Below are 7,900 nucleotides of genomic sequence, written 5' to 3' on the forward strand. Positions count from 1 at the left end.
CATCTGATGATAAAGAAGATGATGGTGATGACGATAATGACTCTAACTGCCATTTATTGGAGCACTTACTATGTGCCAGTTTACCTTTATTTACTCCAATAGCAACCCTATAAAACCAGTACTATTATCATTCCCATCTTACAGTTGGGGAAATTGAGGCTTAAGGAGGATACGCAACATGCTTAAAGTGGAAATGGCAGAGCCCAGAGCCAAACCAATATGTCCCCACCTTTGAAGTTGTGCTTGGGATGTTAGATGACCCCCACCACTCATTTATGTGAGGCTGGCCATGGCTCTCGGCAAGACTATCTACACGATCCATCTGGAAGGCCTGTGTCACCCCCCACAGTGACGCTGCTTCCATGCCTCGCTCCACTAGCCTGGCCCAGTTTTCTCTATAGTTCCTTCATTCTCTGCTTTTTGGACTTGTCCACAACTGGATACCTCTGAAGTCTCAAAATATGACATTTCCTTAGGATTTTTTTTTTATGTGGTGAGATTCTACTAGGTTAAACTTCCCTTTCCCACTTTTCACTTGTCTCAATGACATCTTGGTCCAATCCTACCAGTTTCTAACCCCTTCAATGAGTAGCAGAGTTTCATTTTAATAATTAAGATTCAGTCATGCTGATTTCTAAGCTTTAGGCTTTGATTTCATACAAAGGTCTCTGTTCTCAGGGCAGAGTTCCCAACATGGGTCTAGAGCAGAGTAGGGGGTTTCCTTCTCTCTTGTCTCTCTTCCCTCTTCTGCAATGAGAACTTTAGGGTTGAGATAGGAAGGAGGAAGAAAAATACAGACTGTCATTTGCCTGACTGTGGTGAGGTTCCTCTCTGCTATTTATGAGCCATCATTACAGGACAGTAGATTGTAATGATCCCCAGTGGGGTGTATATCCCTAGGGGAGGTGCAAGATACTCCATTGGGTACTGTAAGAGAATATTAGAACTTGTAACAATAGTTTTTGATCCAAAGAAATTTTTAAAAGTCAGCTTCACTGATGTTTAATATGCAAACTGACATCAGCACCTTCCCTGGATCCATATATCAGATGGTCACAAACAAGGCCTGGAGGATTCATGGGTAAGAGGGGCGTTCCACAAAGCAAATGACTTGCTGCGGTGCTCTCCCGCATTTCTTAACCTTTTAGTTTTGCAGTTTACCTGTGGAGGGTTAAATATGTTTATGCATAATGTTATCTAATTTGAGCTAAACCAACTTTAATATAATGGACAAAATGTCTCAGAAGATCTTTGCAAGGAAGCCATGGGTTGAAGTGAATGCTAATAATGCAAGCACAAACAAAGAAAATGGCAGAGCATAGGTTTCCCATCCTCCCAATATAAGCACATCTTCATCTCTGTTTCAAGGTGAAGTCTGAGACACTCTAATCAGATGCAACAGAAAGTCAGGCAAAAGTTTTTCTAATTCTCAAGAAGACAATTCGAAATACCGAGTAACATTCACATCTTAACGTCGTTTGCTTTATTACATAGTCCCATTCTACACATTTCAATATAAATAGTTAAAACATAAGCATCTCTCCTGATGCATTACTGTTGCCTGCTTCCTTTATTCTTTGATATAATATAAATAGATGGAGGAAGGGAAGGATTCCAAGATGATTTCATAGTATCAGTCCTGGGTGACTGGATGAGTTGTGATGTGGAAAGTTAACAATGAAATGGTAGATGATGCTTTTGAGCAAGAAGACATCTAAGAAAAAACTGAATAAAACAAACATACACAGAGACAAACACAGTGCATTTAGAGATATACACTTAAAGCATTGCATTTTGAAGAACTTGAAAAATTGTATTTATAAATTCAAATCTCTATAAATGGAAGTATATTGCCCCAACACACCAAAGCAAAGTACTATATGACACTTAAAAAAATACAGATATTCAATCCTGAGTGCATTTATAAACAACACATTTTGAGGGAAAAGTTTCAGTTCCAAATTGGTGGTGCATGAAAAAGTGTAAACACCATGCCATTTTAATTATACAATTTGCAAATAAAATATTGCATTTAAAAAAAAACCTGACTTCTCAACAGAAACCATAGAAGCCAAACACAGTGGTGTTATTATAGTGTGAAAGAAAATGACTTGCCAAAGCAAAAATCCACAACCAGTGAAAATATTCTTGAAAAATGAAGGTGCCATACTTGTGTCAGACAAACAAAATCTGAGTGAATTTATAGTCAGCAAGCCTACACTAAAGGGAATTCTTTAGGCAGAAGGAAACAATCCCAGATGGACACTAAAAACACAGGCAAGAATGAAGAGCTATGGACAAGTAAAGACGTGAGTAAAAACAGATCGATTTAATTGTACAAAGCAGTAATAGTAATGCTTAGTACAGTTAAAAATACATAAAGAATTAAAATGCATGACAGGGACTTCCCTGGTGGTCCAGTGGTAAAGAATCCACCTTGCAATGCAGGGGACGTGGGTTCGATTCCTGGTCAGGGAACTGAGATCCTACATGCCGCAGGGCAACTAAGCCCACGCGCCACAGCTACTGAACTCACGTGCCTCAACTAGAGCCTGCGTGTGGCAAACTACAGTGCCCATGGGTTCTGCAACCCCCGCACCACAACTACAGACCCCATGAGCCCTGGAGCCTGCGCGCCACAACTAGAGAGAAGCCCTCCCGCCACAATGAAAGATCCCACATGCCTCAACGAAGATTCCACATTTCGCAACTAAGATCTGATGCAGCCAAAAATAAATTAAATAAATAAATAATAAACATTTTTTAAAAATAAACAAAATGCATGACAACACCATGGAGTTTGGGTGGGGTTCATTCCAATCTCTAACTTCAGGGTTAGGCATGTCATACAGATGTGACCAATAAAATGATGATTGGTTGAGTGAGGGCTATATGATCAAAGAGGAACCCATAACAAATCAGCAAGCACCAACCCTGAAACTTTAGCTGGAAGTATTATGGTATAGGCATTTTTTCCCACTGGGGTTGCTAAGCAGCAGGTTGCAAGCCTTGAGATTCCCAGGCTTAATATAACAGTGGGATGGCCTATCTGAAATGAATCCAGAACAGAAGGAAGCAGAGATGATAGATGGACAGAGGATTATTTTGGATTTAAGATCCTGGATGCACCCATACCTGAAGTTAGCCTATCTCTGAAATTTGCAATTATGTGTATTAATTAAGTTCCTTTTTAAAAGTATGAATACAATAATGAGAAATGGGAGTGTAAATGGAGTTAAAGAACCTTCAGATTATAACATTATTGGTAAAGTAGAAAAGAAATAATTTGTATTAGGCTGCAATAAGTCAAGGATGCACATGTAACCTCTAAGGCAACCACTAAAAGAATGACAAAAGAAGGTACAAGTGGGGACTTCCCTGGTGGTCCAGTGGTTAAGAATCCACCTGTTAATGCAGGGGACATGGGTTCGAGCCCTGGTCCAGGAAGATCCCACATGCTGCAGAGCAACTAAGCCCGCGCGCCCTGAGCCCACCGAGAAACGGAGCGACTCGAGTCGCCAGACCCTCTTTGGAGCCCCCCTTCCCGCCCCGCCGTGGTTCTCCACTGCAGTTTCCAGCCCCCGCGCGCAGGGTGGGCAGAGGGGAGCCGGCGCCGGCCGTGGGCGCAGACTCGGCCGCGGGGACCCCGCGCTTCTGAGGGGCGCCATAGCCAGTCTGCGGTTGGCTCTGCAGGGCTGGGGACCCCGGTCTGCCCCGGGCCTGGAATGCCGGCGGGCTTGCCCTTCTGTACTTCAGGATCTGAAATGTAGGGTTTCTTTTTCCTGGTAGTTTATTCTTAGGGCTGTCAACGTGCTTAGTTTTTTTTGTGAGATCCTACATGCCGCAGGGCAACTAAGCCCACGCGCCACAGCTACTGAACTCACGTGCCTCAACTAGAGCCTGCGTGTGGCAAACTACAGTGCCCATGGGTTCTGCAACCCCCGCACCACAACTACAGACCCCATGAGCCCTGGAGCCTGCGCGCCACAACTAGAGAGAAGCCCTCCCGCCACAATGAAAGATCCCACATGCCTCAACGAAGATTCCACATTTCGCAACTAAGATCTGATGCAGCCAAAAATAAATTAAATAAATAAATAATAAACATTTTTTAAAAATAAACAAAATGCATGACAACACCATGGAGTTTGGGTGGGGTTCATTCCAATCTCTAACTTCAGGGTTAGGCATGTCATACAGATGTGACCAATAAAATGATGATTGGTTGAGTGAGGGCTATATGATCAAAGAGGAACCCATAACAAATCAGCAAGCACCAACCCTGAAACTTTAGCTGGAAGTATTATGGTATAGGCATTTTTTCCCACTGGGGTTGCTAAGCAGCAGGTTGCAAGCCTTGAGATTCCCAGGCTTAATATAACAGTGGGATGGCCTATCTGAAATGAATCCAGAACAGAAGGAAGCAGAGATGATAGATGGACAGAGGATTATTTTGGATTTAAGATCCTGGATGCACCCATACCTGAAGTTAGCCTATCTCTGAAATTTGCAATTATGTGTATTAATTAAGTTCCTTTTTAAAAGTATGAATACAATAATGAGAAATGGGAGTGTAAATGGAGTTAAAGAACCTTCAGATTATAACATTATTGGTAAAGTAGAAAAGAAATAATTTGTATTAGGCTGCAATAAGTCAAGGATGCACATGTAACCTCTAAGGCAACCACTAAAAGAATGACAAAAGAAGGTACAAGTGGGGACTTCCCTGGTGGTCCAGTGGTTAAGAATCCACCTGTTAATGCAGGGGACATGGGTTCGAGCCCTGGTCCAGGAAGATCCCACATGCTGCAGAGCAACTAAGCCCGCGAGCCACAGCTACTGAGCCCACGAGCCACAACTACTGAATCCGCGTGCCACAACTACTGAAGTCCATATGCCTAGAGCCCCTGCTCCGCAACGAGAAGCCACTGCAATGAGAAGCCCACGCACCACAACGAAGAGTAGCCCCCCACTCGCCACAACTAGAGAAAGCCCGTGCACAAGCAATGAAGACCCAATGCAGCCAAAAATAAATAAATAAATGAACAAATTTATAAAAAAATAAAGTGTAGAATGTGATGATCATATATATATATATATATAATTGTAGAATGATACCAAGATCAAGATAATTAACACATCTTTTCACTTTACATAGTTGTCACAGTTACCTTTTTTTGTGTGTGTGGTGAGAATGCTCTCAGCATCTTTCAAGTGTACAATACTGTATTATTAACTACAGTAACCATGCTCTATATTAGATCCCCAGAACATATTCTTCTTATAACTGAAAATATGTACCCTTTGACTAGTATCACCTCATTTTCCCCTCCTGAAAAGTTTTGGCAACCACCATTCTGTTTTCTGTTTCTTTGAAATCAGATTTTTAAAAAAGATTCAGACATATATACACTACCGAATGTAAAATAGTTGGCTGGTGGAAACCAGCAGCATAGCACAGGGAGATAGGCTCAGTGCTTTGCACTGACCTAGAGGGGAGGGATAGGAAGGATGGGAGGGAGACTCAAGAGGGAGGATATGGGGACATGTGGCTGATTCACTTTGTTGTACAACAGAAACTAACATAGTATTGTGAAGCAATTATATTCCAATAAAGATCTATTAAAAAAAAAAGATCCACATGCAAGTTGATACCATGTAATATTTGTCTATCTCTGTCTGGCTTATTTCACTTAGCATAATGCCCTCCAGATTCATCCATGTTGTTGAAAATGGCAGGATTTCCTTCTTTTTATGGCTAAATGATATTCCATTTCAATGAATATCCAATGAATGGATAAGGAAAATGTGACATTTTGTTTATCCATTCACCTGATGAAGGACATTCAGGTTGTTTCCTTATCTTGGCTATTGTGAGTAATGATGCAATGAACATGGGGTTGTAGCTATCTCTTGGAGACTGATTTCAATTCCTTTGACCCAACGCAGCCAAAAAAAAAAAAAAAAAAAGAATGTACAAGCAACAAGCTAATAGAAGAGAAAATCTGAATAACAACAACAAAGATTAATGTAAAAGAAAGCAAAATAGGAAAGAGAAGGGAACATAAAAGAGCTGAATCAAACAGAAGAAAAACAGTGGGAGGTAAAAATCCAAACATATTTCTAATTTCATTAAAATTGAGTGGACCAGTGATGAAAATGTTCAAAAATTGATTGTGGTAATGGTTGCACAACTCTGTGAATATACTAAAAGCCATTGAATTGTACAGTTTAAATGGGTGAATTGTGTAGTATGTGAATTATATCTCAATGATTTTTAAAAAGTGAATGGACTAAATATACCAATCAAAAGGTCAAAATTGTCAGACTGAATAAAAATAAAACCCACTACATACAGCTTACAAAAGATACAACTTAAATATAAGTTGAAAGTTAAAGAATGAAAAAAGATATATCCTGCAATCACTAACCACTAGAAAGCTGATGGAGCTGTACTAATACCAGACAAAGCATGATCAGAGATAGAGAAGAATATTTTGTAAAAATAAAAGAATCAAATGACTAGGAGAATATTACAAGTTCTAAAGCCATATGCAACCATAATAGATAAAAAAACAAAAATTGTTTGAGCTAAAAGGTGAAATAGACAAATCCACAGCCACAGTAAGAACAATCTGATAGATGGAGAGCAAATCTTTAAAAATACGACATTCATTCATGATTAGGGAAAAACCACTCATAGCACATTAGTAATAGAAAGGAACTCTTTTAATCATATAAAGTGTATCTACAAAAAAACCCCCAGATCATAAACAACCCAATCCAAAAATGGGCAGAAGACCTAAATAGACATTTCTCCAAAGAAGATATACAGACTGCCAACAAACACATGAAAGAAAGCTCAACATCATTAATCATTAGAGAAATGCAAGTCAAAACTACAATGAGATATCATCTCACACCAGTCAGAATGGCCATCATCAAAAAATCTAGAAACAATAAATGCTGGAGAGGGTGTGGAGAAAAGGGAACACTCTTGCACTGCTGGTGGGAATGTGAATTGGTTCAGCCACTATGGAGAACAGTATGGAGGTTCCTTAAAAAACTACAAATAGAACTACCATATGACCCAGCAATCCCACTACTAGGTATATACCCTGAGGAAACCAGAATTCAGAAAGAGTCATGTACCAAAATGTTCATTGCAGCTCTATTTACAATAGCCCGGAGATGGAAACAACCTAAGTGCCCGCCGTCGGATGAATGGATAAAGAAGATGTGGCACATATATACAATGGAATATTACTCAGCCATAAAAAGAAACGAAATTGAGCTATTTGTAATGAGGTGGATAGATCTAGAGTCTGTCATACGGAGTGAAGTAAGTCAGAAAGAGAAGGACAAATACCGTATGCTAACACATATATATGGAATTTAAGAAAAAAAAATGTTATGAAGAACCTAGGGGTAAAACAGGAATAAAGACAGAGACCTACTGGAGAACAGACTTGAGGATATGGGGAGGGGGAAGGGTGAGGTGTGTTAGGGCGAGAGAGAGACATGGACATATATATACTAACAAACGTAAGGTAGATAGCCAGTGGGAAGCAGCCGCATGGCACAGGGAAACCGGCTCGGTTCTTTGTGGCTGTCTGGAGGGGTGGGATAGGGAGGGTGGGAGGGAGGGAGACAAAGAGGGAAGAGATATGGGAACATATATATATGTATAACTGACTCACTCTGTTATAAAGCAGAAACTAACACACCATTGTAAAGCAATTATACCCCAATAAAGATGTTAAAAAAAAAACAAACAAAAAAAAAAACAAAAACCCCAGATCAAGCATCATGCTTAATGATGAATTATTGAAAATTTTCTCCCTGAGATCGGGACTGAGACAAGGAAGTCTGTTATCACAACTTCTATTCAACAAAGCTT

Source organism: Lipotes vexillifer, unplaced genomic scaffold (genome assembly GCF_000442215.2).
Source record: "Lipotes vexillifer unplaced genomic scaffold, Lipotes_vexillifer_v1.1 scaffold481, whole genome shotgun sequence".
NCBI lineage: Eukaryota > Metazoa > Chordata > Mammalia > Artiodactyla > Lipotidae > Lipotes > Lipotes vexillifer.